We start from the raw sequence: 13,488 nt of genomic DNA on the forward strand, positions 1-13,488 counted from the left end.
CACATTGTTCAAGAATGGGACATTATCTTTACATTGTCAGATCTGATACTCTGCAATACTTCTGCACTGCAGGGCATTAGATCAGTGTCTGACATGCAGGGAGGAGGCGTTTCAGCTCGTGCTCTGAGCATGAGCTGACAGGCCACCATCCTTGGGTGACCCCGTGGCCATCTTGGGACACAGGGTCACCATGAAGACCATCAGCACAACGCGATTGCTTCACGTTATGCTGATGGGAGCACAGAGGGAGCTCACTCTGTCTGCGATGTCCTGTGATGTCACCGTAACTATTGACAGCAGCATCACAGGGGCAAAATGCCCGCGATTAATGCGGGGTGTCAGCTCTCACATAGAGCTGACACCCCCAATTGATTGCAGCGGTGCTCAGGGTGAGCGCGTGTGATCACTGTGCCGTATATATGTAGCACCCTGAGGACTCGGCTGCTACAGGGGTATTACACCTCAAGCCAGAGGTGTGGTATTCCACTCCCGGGTAAGGATGGAGTGTGGAACTGAGCTAGTAAGCTGCATGCACTACATACATCCCATTTCCGGGGGACAGAACGACGGTACCCCCACCAGTTTATGTGCAGGTACGACAGCGTCTGTCCCTGGCTGGAGTGGGAGGGGGGTGGAACATCCCAGTAGTGTAGGGGCAGATAGGGGGAGTAGTCTGGGTAAAGCTAGGAGCTCATTGGGTGCTGGTCACCTGAGCTCACACATAGAGGGAGTATATAAGGTGGGCACCATCTTAGAACAGGGTGAGAAGCTCAGCCAGAAGGGCTGACAGGGAGCTGTGGCTCCGGCTGGGCCCAGCTCCAGAGCAAGGCCTGCAGAGAGAGAGAGAGGAGTCAGAAGGACCCAGAGAGGAAAGAAGAAAGAACCCCAAGACCCCAGAATACAGACAGAAGGGTGAAGGGTTGGCGGACCAGGGTACCGGAACCCAAGCTGGCAGAGGCCAAAGCACACCTTAGCCAGGAACCGGAGGTCGTGGTCAGGATCTGCCATGACCCTCACCAAATCCACTAGAAAGGCACACCAAGCATAGGGTCAGGGAACCCAGAAAAGGTGCAACCAACAAGAGACCCGAGGGAGCCGGACATAAGTGGATCCCTGGTGGGAACGGCCAGTAGAAAGGGAAAGTCAGAAAGGAGCTCAGGACCACACTCCAGAATTGCCTGGGGGTTGGCCGAGTCCAGGACCTGGTGGACGCAGCACGGCTCGGGTGGTCACTCAAGGCCAGAGTGACCAAAAGAACATCAGTAAGTAAAAACCCTGAACTGCACCTCCCGTCTCCGAGTCTCCTTTCTACACCACAACAACCCCCATCATCCACACCTGCTGCCCTGAGGCCATACCCCTCCCGTTGGGGGTTATATCATCACTGCTGCACATACACCACCGGCCTCAGCGGACTGCTTTGCAGCGGCGGCTTCAAAGCCGCACTCAACGGGTGGCGTAGTCGACAATCAAAGTAACATCTACTGCCATAGACTGCCACTTAGTTTGACACCCTGGGCACGGACCGGGTCACCGCCACAAGGACTACTACCCCCATCGAGATCCAGCTCCGGGTATCCCTTGCACATGGCCCAGGGGGTGCGTCATATATATGCAGTATATATACAATGCATGTCGAAAAGGGGTTAATTCACACTAATGTTGCTGTATAAATATAAAATTTGTCAGCTTGGTCTTGGTCATGACCTTTCCTGTTAAAGGGGTTTCCTCACAAACATTTTAATCAATAGATCTTGGAATAATAAGTTCCACAATTGGATGTGCTTAAATAAAATGTTCCTGTGCTGAGATAATCTTATAAATGTTCCCCTGCTGTGTACTGTGTAATGGCTGTGTCTTACCGTGCAGGAACATGGTCTGATCATACCACAGCTCCTGGGCAGGGGTGGAAGCAAAAGAGAGTATAAAGACATTACAGCTGGGGATTTCAGACAATTCTTTTTGTGAGGTAGAACATTTTCCTGCCTGTTTTTTAACATTGTTTTACTTTAAAGGAAGCATCATTTCAGATCCCCTGTTGTAATGTCTGTATACTTTTTTTCTCCCTCCCTGCCCAGAAGATGTGGTACGATCAGACCATGTCCCTGTATGGTAAGATACTGACATTACACAGTACACAGCTGGGGCACATGTATAAGATTATCTCAGCACAGGAAGATTTAATTTAAAAACATCCAATTTTGGAAGTTATTATTATTCCAATATCTATTGATGAAAATTAACTTTTGTTCATGGGACAATCCTTTTAACAGGAAAGATCATCATGACCGAGACCAGGCTGACAAATTCATTATTTATGCAGCAAAATTGGTGTGAATTAACCGTCATATATTATTATTATTATTTATTAATATAGCGCTATTTATTCCATGGCGCTTTACATGTGAAAGGGATATACATAGCACAAACAATTACAGTAGATTTTGAACAATACAAGTCAGCGACTGGTACAGGAGGAGCGAGGACTGTGCCCTCGAGGGCTCACAATCTACAGGGGATGGGTGAGGATACAGTAGGTGAGGGTAGAGCTGGCCGTGCAGCAGTATGGTGGGTTTGTCGGAAGAGGTGGGTCTTCAGATTCCTTTTGAAGGTTTCCACAGTAGGCGAGAGTCTGATGTGCTGGGGTAGAGAGTTCCAGAGTAGGGGGGATGCACAGGAGAAATCTTGTATACGATTGTGGGAAGAGGAGATAAGAGGGGAGTAGAGAAGGAGATCTTATGAGGATCGGAGGTTGCATGTAGGTAAGTACCGGGAGACTAGGTCATAGATATATGAAGGAGACAGGTTGTGGATGGCTTTTTATGCCATGGTTAGGATTTTGAACTGGAGTCTCTGGGCAATGGAGACCCAGTGAAGGAATTGACAGAGAGGAGAGGCTGGGGAATAGCGGGGGAACAGGTGGATTAGTCGGGCAGCAGAGTTTAGGATAGATTGGAGGGGTTCAAGAGTGTTGGAAGGGAGGCCACAGAGCAGGAGGTTGCAGTAGTCGAGGCGGGAGAGGATGAGGGTGCGCACTAGTGTTTTTGCAGATTTGTGGTTGAGGAATGTGCGGATCCAGGAAATATATCCGGGAGTTCAGATTTTGCTGGACTGGTTTGAGGGTGCCATGTCACATTGGTAGATCCCCTGAGCCCTTTACACTATGAACTTTTGGCCCATCAGTTCCCATCTGATCGGGCTAAGGTGGGATTCATAATATCCCACCTTGCTGGAGAAGCCTTGGCATGGATTAACCCCCTGTGGGTGAGAGGGGATCCTGTGACCATGGACCTACAGGCGTCCTTGGCGGCCTTCAGAAAGGTCTTTGAGCAACCTGATGGTGCTTCCTAAACTGCATCTTCCCTGCTCAGACAGCATCAGGGAGAACTGTCCATCAGCCAATATGCCATTCAATACCGCACCTTGTCGTCCGAACTGGGATGGAACTACGAAAATTTTATAGCTGCCTTCTGGGAAGAACTATCTGGAAGGATCAAGGAAGAATTGGCCAGATGCAACATCCCGACCTCCTTAGACAAATGAATCCCCCTGGCAATCCGAATTGACCTACGATTTCAAGAGCGAACTAAAGACATGACTTGTGAAAAGAAACTGGCATGCCTGTTTCCCTCTTTTCAACGACTGCTTTTTCCCCAACCTCCTGAAACATCCGTAATGGCTGAACCCATGCAGGTCGATCGTGTTAGGCTGGCAGTGTGGCCGCCTGTGGATGGTTGTGCCAAGGGAGTATGCTTCAGCTGCGAGATAGCAGAGCAATTTATTCGTGACTGTGTAAAGAGGTCTAAACTCCTGAACCTAGGACCTGTGGGTGAAGCATCCCTAGGTGAGAGAGGAGGTTCTTCACCATTCACTTTCAATGCTTCCATGCCCTGTGGAGGAATCTAGTTTAACGAGACAGCCATTCTTGATTTTGGTTTGGTGTGAAATTTCATACAACGGGCCATGGTAGATTGGTAGTGTATTTCTGTTGAATGCCTTCTGAATTTGCTGACAGTATCATCTGTTGAGGGAAAGGACCTTCCTAAAGTCATTCAAGTCATCACAGAACCAGTAGAGCTAAAGATTGGAGCACTCCATTCTGAGAAGATTACCTTCTTTGTGCTAAATGATATTTTTCACCCCCTTCTCTTAGGTCTTCCATGGTTGAAAGCTCATGAACTTGTGCTAGACTCGAAGTCCGGTGAGATACTTCAATGGGGAGATTCGTGCCACGATAACGCCTGGTTTCTGTGCTTCCAGACGGATCACCTGTGTTGCCACAGGGATGATTCATACAACTGGTTTCCTAAGGATCTACCGCTTGAGAAACGTATCCTGGGTGAAACCAATGTGAAGATTGACCCTGAGAAGGTATCTTCTAGTTCCAGGTGGCTGCAGGATGACAATGTCAAGGTGAAGGCATCCTCTGAGTCTCTACTGTCCTCAAACCAGGAGGAGGAGTTCCAGTCCATTTTCGTGTCTTCCAAGGGGACAATTATTCCTGCCGGATGAAGAGAGGCTTTGCAAAAGAAGGTTCCTGACTCCATATCCACTCCAGTCTGCTGCGATGTTGCCAAACTGATGAGAGGCATTCTGGCCAAGAAGAAGGTGAGAGATGTGACTTGCTTCCCACTAACTCGGAAAGAATGTGGTCCTGATGAGAGGTCATGGAAGTTCATGAGGAAAAGGCTTCAACTTCTCTACAAGAAGTCATTGGGACCTTGAAGAAAAGGGGGCATAAAGGGGGGCTCCTGTAATGATGTGCCCGGCACCGCTGTAAGCTGTCCCCTTCTCCCTGCATACATGGATGACGGGTTACTCATCGCCCCGGTCCTCGGCATGGCTCCTGATGTGTTCCTGCTCCTGCCTCCCCCCTTCCCCATGCACACAACACTCTGTCGTGGCAGCGCTGCTAGGGTGCACGTGCGTGCCCTCCCCTGTTCTTAAAGGGGTAGTGCGCTCACATGGTAAATACTCCCAGCAACAGCTGGGAGGCATTTAATCTATATATGTGCACTTGCATTGTGTCTCCCAATCAATAGTTGGGAGACATCTTGTATATAAGACATCCTTCCCAAATGGGAGGTGCCTGAGCAACCACTATAGTTTAGTAGGTGGCTAGTGTGAGCAACTGTATGTCGCCTGGTCCCCTGTCCCTAGCCTGTTACAGTTATCCTGTGTCCCATATCTTGTGTCTCATTTCCTGAGTCCCTTAGTCCAGTCTTGTCCGTATCCTGTAACCACACGTGAAACACCTGTCTGCCACCCTGGGGGGCTGAGTACCCAGACCAGGACCCTGAACCTGAAACCGCATCTGCGGTGGCTGCATCGGCGGTACATGCATGTTACCTGAGATCAGTGAGTCAGAACCCTGTCCCAAGTGGCCGTCCTGTCTGAACTTGTCCCAAGTGGCTGTCCTGTCTGAACTTGTCCCAAGTGGCCGTTCTTTTTCGTAGTATCATCTCTGCCCTTTGGGGTCAGCAGCTAATGCTGGATGTGCCCTGGAGTGGCACCCGGCAGCTACCTGTTGCACAAGCCTGACCTCACAACTAGAGGCTCCAGCGTAGACCAAGGTAGCTGCTTAGTCACGCCCCTCCAGGGTAAGTCTGACTCGTGGCACAGCTGGTCCATGAACCATGTGTGCCACCTCAGAGCATGACAACACGACAGGGATTATAAACATGGTGATATCACAACAAAGGATGAATACTATAATCATAGCAAAAGATGAATATTGAATACAACACCCCTACAGAGTAATACACAGACTGATGTCAAGTACAGAGATACTGAACATAGTGACATTGTGAAACATGAATTATTAAATTGTGAATAATCAGAAAAAAGTTATTGCACACAACAATGTCACAATATGAAATCATGCATACAGTGATATCTTAAAACTAGGATGATGTCGCTGCACAGAGATAATAAACACTACGATACAATTTAAATGAAATTAAATAACATGAAATAAACAAAGTATTCCCTCAGATGACACCCTTATAGTTCGCATTTTACTTTTTCATCTTGAAGGTGGCAGAATACACTTATATTCACACCCTGTAGACTTTGTTCTACACTCATTTACCTAGAATAAAAACAAAGTGCAGAAACACTGCAGCAAGTAAATAAATAGTAACACATGTAAATAAAAAATATAGGCTACTTACGGTAGTTACATTTTTTTAGTTAACAAAAAGCGTAAAAGTCATCCCACCTCAAGAAGGTGTATCCATTACAATCAGGATGGCCCTTATCTCTAATAACTCACCTCGCTATGTGCCAACAGTCCTCAAAATAGTTAATGTCAGAGCAGGACCTGGGACTGACCGTTTAACACCTGTCATGCTTCAGAATTTGATCCGGCAGTCCTGTGCTCCTCTGTCGGCGTCTCTGTCTGCTGAGCCACAGCAGGTTTTGTTTGACCATTCCTTTTGGACAGCAGGTGTTTTTCATTGCTATTTAGCCCGTCTTATTACACTGCAGGTGCTTCTTTTTAAACCTCCTCCCTGCTGGTCTCCCCTCCTGGTGATAGTCTTAGGTGGATTCTGCTTGAAGTTCTGTTCCTACTTCTGGGTATCTAGGACATTCAGATAAGTGTACTGCTGGGGTTTCTTTCTAACATTACAATCTCCCTTGGTCCCTTAGGAGGTACGAGAAACACTTGATGGCCTTTCAAGGAGCCAGGTCACAGTGATCATCTCTGCAAGGGTTAACCAGGTTGTGCTGAAGCCGCTAGGGCCTGCCTTACTGGATTGGGTGGGGTTTGTTCATTTTATTCATAGTTTGATCCTTTTATCCCACATTTTCTACCACGTGTGCATAACATATGTGTCTGTAGAAAGCAGGGGCAAAGAGGCAGCCACACCTCTCAATGTACTGAGTGCAAAAAACTGAAGCAAAACCAAAAATATAACCTAGAATAAAAATAAGGTGCAGAAACACTGCAGCAAGTAAATAAATATTAACACATGTAAAAAACGTATTGTGTTTAGATGACATTTTTATTAAAAAAAAGTGTGAAATCCAAAAATCCATAATGTCGTGACAAGGTGTACCCTATCCCTAGTAAATCACCTTGATATATGCCAACATTTGTTCTACACTCAATCTGCATCTCAGGCATGTTTTATCACTATATTTGTTGCTATATTTTGCTTCATTTTGCTATCTTTCACTGTGAAAGAAATATGATGGATGCAGTGCTGTTGCGTTGCAGACCAATAATGTCTGAAATGTCTGTAATACATCAACTGAAAGGTGAATGATATCACATTTGATAAAAACTCAATTTAAAAGCTGATGACACAAATAAGGATAATGGAAAATCTTTCATCTATTTCACAGCACATATACTTCCTTTTTACATTGGTATCTTTTAGACCCTTACTTGTACAGTACTTTATACCTAAAATGAGAAGCTCTGTTACAAGACACATTGTGAAAAAATGTGTCAATTCTAGGGAAAAATGAAAAAAAGCACTAACAACAACTATTTAGGTCACAATTTTAATTTTCCAAATGAAAGATAGAAGCTAGAGATAATTGAATCTTCTGAAATTCAAATTCGACAAATTTTTCCCAAAAATTCAATTTGCAGGAATCAATTAGTCACAAATAGCAATACTGCAAAATCTCTAATTGCCCTGGATCAGGAAACACGAGATGAAGCAGACACGGGTGTGCAAATAAGCACACAAACACAAGAAAATTTATAGATAATTCAGGATTTGAAGCAGGCAAAGGGTTAACAACAGAGGCATATGCAATCAGGTACTTGCAGCAGACAGACAGTCAATGGTAGAGACTAGTGATGATCAAGCACTAAAATGCTCGAGTGCTCGGTACTCGAATCGAGCAGTTCAGATTCTCGGACATGCTCGTCTTCAGTAATAAGTATAAGGGAAGTCAATGTGAGATGGGAGGATTTTTCTGGGAGACCCCAACACGGGGGCTAGGAGAGGGCAAGAAGGGGCAGGAAAATTGCTGAAATGGATGGAAACAGTGATCAAATGGAATAGGAACAACATCGGAACAACGCCTGGATGCATTGACGCGCCCCCTGGGCCGCGTGGAGAACCCGGAACCGGGCCCTTTTGTAGATGCTGGGGATTGTAGTCACCATGGCGATGACCCAGTCCCGTGGCTCAGGGTGGTCAACCCAAATGGCAGTCTATATGCTGAATGTCCGACTACGCCACCCGTGGATTGCGGTCAGGGTGAACCGCCGCAGCAGGGCAGACCGCTGAGGCTGGTGTGGTGGGTGCAGGTGAGGATAGTATAACCTGCCTCAGGGCAGCAAATAGGGATGTTGGTGGTGATGGTGCGCGGGAGCAGCAGTAACCACACGGAGTCTGTCATGCCATTCAGGGTCTTTACTGTTGGTGGTATTAAGGGACCCGTCCGGAATACAGGCTAACAATGGAGGCCTGGTCAGTCTGAGAGCAACTGGGAAATCCCGCTGGTCAGGTGGAGTTTGTAGGCCTACCATGCTGGCTTCACTCTTTCCTGGCTATCCTGCTGTAGTGTAGTGGTAGCCCACGTCTCTGAGTGTGCCATGTTGTTCTCACCCGTATGACTGGCGACTCGGGCCTTCCGTACTTCTCACCCCTCCGGGGCAGTAGTGGTCCCTCTCGTGTGGCTGAGCCTCCGGGCTTCCTTGGGTCAGAGGACTTGAAGTCCCCTGCGTGGTCGTTTTCTGCTGCTGGGCTTATAACCCTCACAGCCTCGGACTCCAGTGTCCGACTTTGTAAGTCTCTGGCCAGGACGAACTCTGCTAGCTCCCCTCCTGGCCTCGTGTTCCTCCTCTGCCTACAGGGACTCCTCAGCCTGCTGCTGACCTGTCCCTATCTGCGACTTGTCTGGAACCTGTCTCTGGCTCTTCTCTCCCTAACCCCGCCCCAGATCCAGTTTATAAAGGGCAGGTTTCTCCCCTCCCTGGACTGAAGCAGGAGGTGCTGCATGCTAATTGTCCCCAACCAGGGAACCTCCCACCTGCTCTCAGACATGACATTGCTGCCACTGTGGTGACCAGACCTGGGGTGACACATTCCCCCCTAGTGAAATTTAGTACTCCGGGACTAAACACATTTTGCAAAAACACAACAGGTAACAATAATACAGTAACATATATACAAGAAGGTTTTAGTCTCTTTAGGTCACGGTGCTCCTGTAACCAGGTGTCCATGTCACCCAAGATGCACTTTGAGGGACCCGTCCCAAACCCTCCACGTAGGCCCTGGGGTGGCTACAGGGCATAGATGATCCGGCATTGGACCACGTCTTCAGCCACCTCCACAGGTTTTGTGTTCTGTGGTCGTCTTCAAAAGAGGGCACCTTACCAAGTGCAACTATGTACAAGGTACAGTTCCGGTTATTCACTGTTCATAACCTGTTAGTCCATGAATCCTGTCGGGTAACTAGAGAAACATAATTAGTAACCAGGTAACAAAGACATTAAACATTCGCAATATACAGGTAGATATATACTTTGCATTTAGATTCTCCAACGAGCTGGCATTTGACCTTTAGTGCTCCTGGTGGACCTGCGTAACCCACTGTCTGGTGGTACTCTATGCGTGTCCCCTGTTTCCACCCCCTGTGTACTGGGTGTGCTCGTGTCTGCACTAGAGGTGTTTGCAGATGTTACGGGTAGGTTGGGCAGCTTTCTGCGTACTCTTTGGCTCACCACGGGCATGGCAGGTTCACTACTAGCAGAGGGTTGATTCTCCCGAGCTACTGGTATGTAGTCTTCTGCCTCTGGGGCCACTTGCTCTTCCAACACTACTTGCTCTTCTGCAGGCTCTTGAGGGGCTGGTTGGAGGAAGGTAAGGACGGGTACCACTATGGCGTTGTTGATTTGTGTCCAAGACCGTGGAAATTCCCCGAGCACTGTACTGACCATTTCTTCCCTTTCCTCTGCGGGTTGAGGGCTATCTTGGTCTTCATCAGCACTTTGCAGCTGCTCGGGACACCTCTTCAGGTGGTCTCTGGAGAGAGTGGCTGTGGTCTCTCCTCCATCCTTACTGATAACACATATCTTTGGGTTGTCATGGCTTGAGGGCAGTACGGTGTACGGGTCTTTCTCCCACTGGTCATCCAACTTGTGGAGCCGTCTCTTCCTCTTTAAGACCTGCTCTCCAGGCGCCAGGGGAGCAGCAGGAGCATGCTGGTTGTAATTCCTTTCTTGCCTCTCTCTTGCTTAAGACAGACTTCGCTCCACACTCTCCTGTATTTTCCGGTACTGCTACTGTTGTTCTGTGTCCCAGTCTGCCTCTGGTGAGGTGTCCTCAGGTGTCAGGACTCCCATCTCCAGGTCAATTGGCTGCTTACCAGGTCTTGCTCTCATTAGGTAAGCCGGGGTGCAGTTGGTAGAACCCACTGGGATATGGTTATACAAGTCCACCAGATCTGGCAGTTTCTTAGGCCACAGGCTGCGTTCCTCCAGGGGCAACGTCTTGAGCAGGTCTATTACTACCTGGTTCATTTTCTCACACATCCCGTTGGTTTGGGGGTGGTAAGGCGTTGTCCTTATCTTCTTGCAGCCATAGAGGTAGCAGAATTCCTGGAAGACTTCAACCTCGAACGCTGGACCTTGATCAGTCAACACTTGCTCTGGATACCCGTGTGGGTGGCAGAAATGCTGCTGAAAGGCTCCGGCAGCCTGTTAAGTCTTTGACAGGGACCACCACTAGGAACCGGGAGTTGTGATCTACGATTGTGAGGGCATAGACGTATCCCGATCTGCTTGGAGCCAGCTTTACGTGGTCCAGGGCCACCAGCTCAAGGGGCTGCTTTGTGATGATGGTCTGCAGGGGAGTCTTCTGGCTGGCGCGGTCCTTCCTCCTCAGGTTGCACGGGCCACAGTCTCTGCACCATCTCTCTATAGCCCCTCTCATGCCTACCCAGAAGAACCCCTCACGCAACAGGAACTCCAGCTTCTTCCATCCAAAGTGCCCAGCTCCGTCATGGTATGCTTCTAGGACCATAGTCACATCCCGCCTTGGGATCACTACCTGCCAGATCAGCTCGTGTGTTCGAGAGTTGACGGTCCTGCGGCACAGCCTCCCCTCGTAGAGAAACAGCTTGCTCCTCTCCTTCCACAGCTGTTTGGCCTCTTCTGGAGCATCCGGATCAAGGTGGGCCTCAGCCTGGGTCAGCATTTCTTTTACCAGGCAGACTGCGGGGTCATTATCTTGTGTCTCTGCCCAGCTGTGGTGGGGTAAGGGATTGAACGTAGCGGTGGCAGAGCACCTCTCCTTTATGCAGTGGGAACACTGGGTGACCCCATGACGGTGGAATGCAGGGAGTTCAATTTCTTCCAGTTCTTCTGGATCCTCTCCCCCGTCCTGCAAGTGAGGCATTCTGGACAATGCATCTGCGTTGGCATTTGCGCGCCCTGTCCGGTATTTGATAGTAAATTCATAATTGGACAACCGGGCCATCCATCTCTGCTCTAGGGCACCAAGTCTTGCAGTGTCCAGGTGTGTCAACGGGTTGTTGTCCGTGTACACAGTGAACTTAGAAGAAGCCAGGTAATGCTTGAAGCGTTCGGTGACTGCCCACACCACTGCCAGGAACTCTAGCTTGAAGGAGCTATAATTCTCAGGGTTTCTCTCTGTGGGTCTCAGTTTTCTGCTAGCATAAGCAATTACCCGTTCTCTGCCCTGCTGGATCTGGGACAGTACGGCTCCTATCCCCACATTACTGGCTTCGGTATGGAGGATAAAAGGCTGGCCGTAATCAGGGTAGGCCAGGATCTCATCCCCCGTGAGGGCCATCTTCAGCTGGCGGAAAGACTCCTCCTCCAGCTTGTCCCACTTAAAGGGCGGCTTCAGACTTTTAGTCTTTGACTGACCTAACAGGAGGTCCTGCATAGGGGCTGCCATTTTGGTGAACCCGGAGATGAATCTTCGGTAGTAGCCTACCAACCCGAGGAACTGCCGCACTTCCTTTATGCTGGAGGGTCTTGGCCAGTCCTTAATCACCGTGATCTTGTCAGGGTCTGGGGCTACTCCATCAGCACTCACCACGTGTCCCAGGTACTGTACTTTTGGCTTCAGTAGATGACACTTGGAGGGTTTCACCTTTACGCCGAAGCCTGCCAGGGCATCGAACAACTCTGCCCGGTGCTTTAGATGGTCCTCATAGGTCTTGGAATACACGATGACATCGTCCAGGTAGAGTAGGACCGTCTCAAAATTTCTGTGCCCCAGACAACACTCCATCAGCCTCTGGAAGGTCCCTGGTGTGTTGCAGAGTCCGAACGGCATACAGTTGAATTCACTGAGACCCATCGGGGTGGTGAAGGCGGTCTTCTCCTTGTCTGACTCTGCTACAGGAACCTGCCAGTACCTGCTAGTGAGATGCAAAGTAGAGAAGAATTTAGCAGATTTTAATGCAGCCAAAGACTCCTCTATCCTAGGTAACGGGTACGCATCTTTGTGTGTTATTCTGTTGACCTTTCTATAATCTGCACACATCCTCATCGTGCCATCTTTCTTTTTTACAAGAACTAGAAGAGCTGCCCAGGGACTACAGCTGTCCCTGATCACCCCAGCCTCCTTCATTTCTCGCAACATACCCTTGGCATTCTGATAGTGTGCAGGGGGTACAGGCCGGTATCTCTCTTTTATGGGTGGATGGTCTCCTGTGGGGATTTGGTGTTCTACCCCCTTTACTTGCCCAAAGTCTAGTGGGTGTTTGCTAAAGACTCTTTCGTACTCTTGAACCAACCGGTAGACTCCCTGTTGCTGGTGTGGGGGAGTGGAGTCAGTGCCCACGTGCAGCTTCTGGCACCAGTCCTCCATTTGTTCTTTAGAGCCGTTACCTTCTTCTGGGGGAGATGGAGGCAAGGGTTCCATGGCTTTTACAGAGTTTTGGTTAATGGTGAACAATTTGGCTAGAGTGGCATACCGGGGCAAGTATACTTCTCTTTCCCCAGTGTTTAGGATGCGGACGGGTACCCTCCCATGGCGGACATCAACCACCCCCCGTGCTGTCAAAATGGTGGGCCTACTGTCTGAGTAAACGGGTTCTACCATAGCTTGGTAGTCTCTACCTCTTAACCCGATTGCAGTCCGGCACCAAATCATCATTTCACTTTTTGGGGGCATGGCGATAGGGAACGGGTCACTCATCCTAACGCTACCAATCTCACCACCAGACAGTTCTACCTGTTGCCGCTTCATCAGGGCTCTGATCTCCTTTTGTAAGACACGCTGCTGGCTGGAGCTGGCATTCATTGCAACCTGCTGTAATATAACAATTATCTCTGAAAGACAATTTTCAATAACGTTAGTACCCAAGGTTATTTTAGGGTGACTTTCACGACGGTCAATATCCACAATAATCAGTCCTTGCGCCGGCAGTTCAACTTTACCAATTTTGATGGTCACCTCCTTGAACCCCACCTGCGGCACGGGCTCACCATTACTGGCGATGATACTCAAGTTATTATCTGGGTAGCGGGTAATATCCGTGTCA

The sequence above is a fragment of the Phyllobates terribilis genome, unplaced genomic scaffold, assembly GCF_046119375.1.
Source record: "Phyllobates terribilis strain yellow unplaced genomic scaffold, ASM4611937v1 Scaffold_3__8_contigs__length_932513732, whole genome shotgun sequence".
In the NCBI taxonomy this organism is placed as follows: Eukaryota; Metazoa; Chordata; class Amphibia; order Anura; family Dendrobatidae; genus Phyllobates; species Phyllobates terribilis.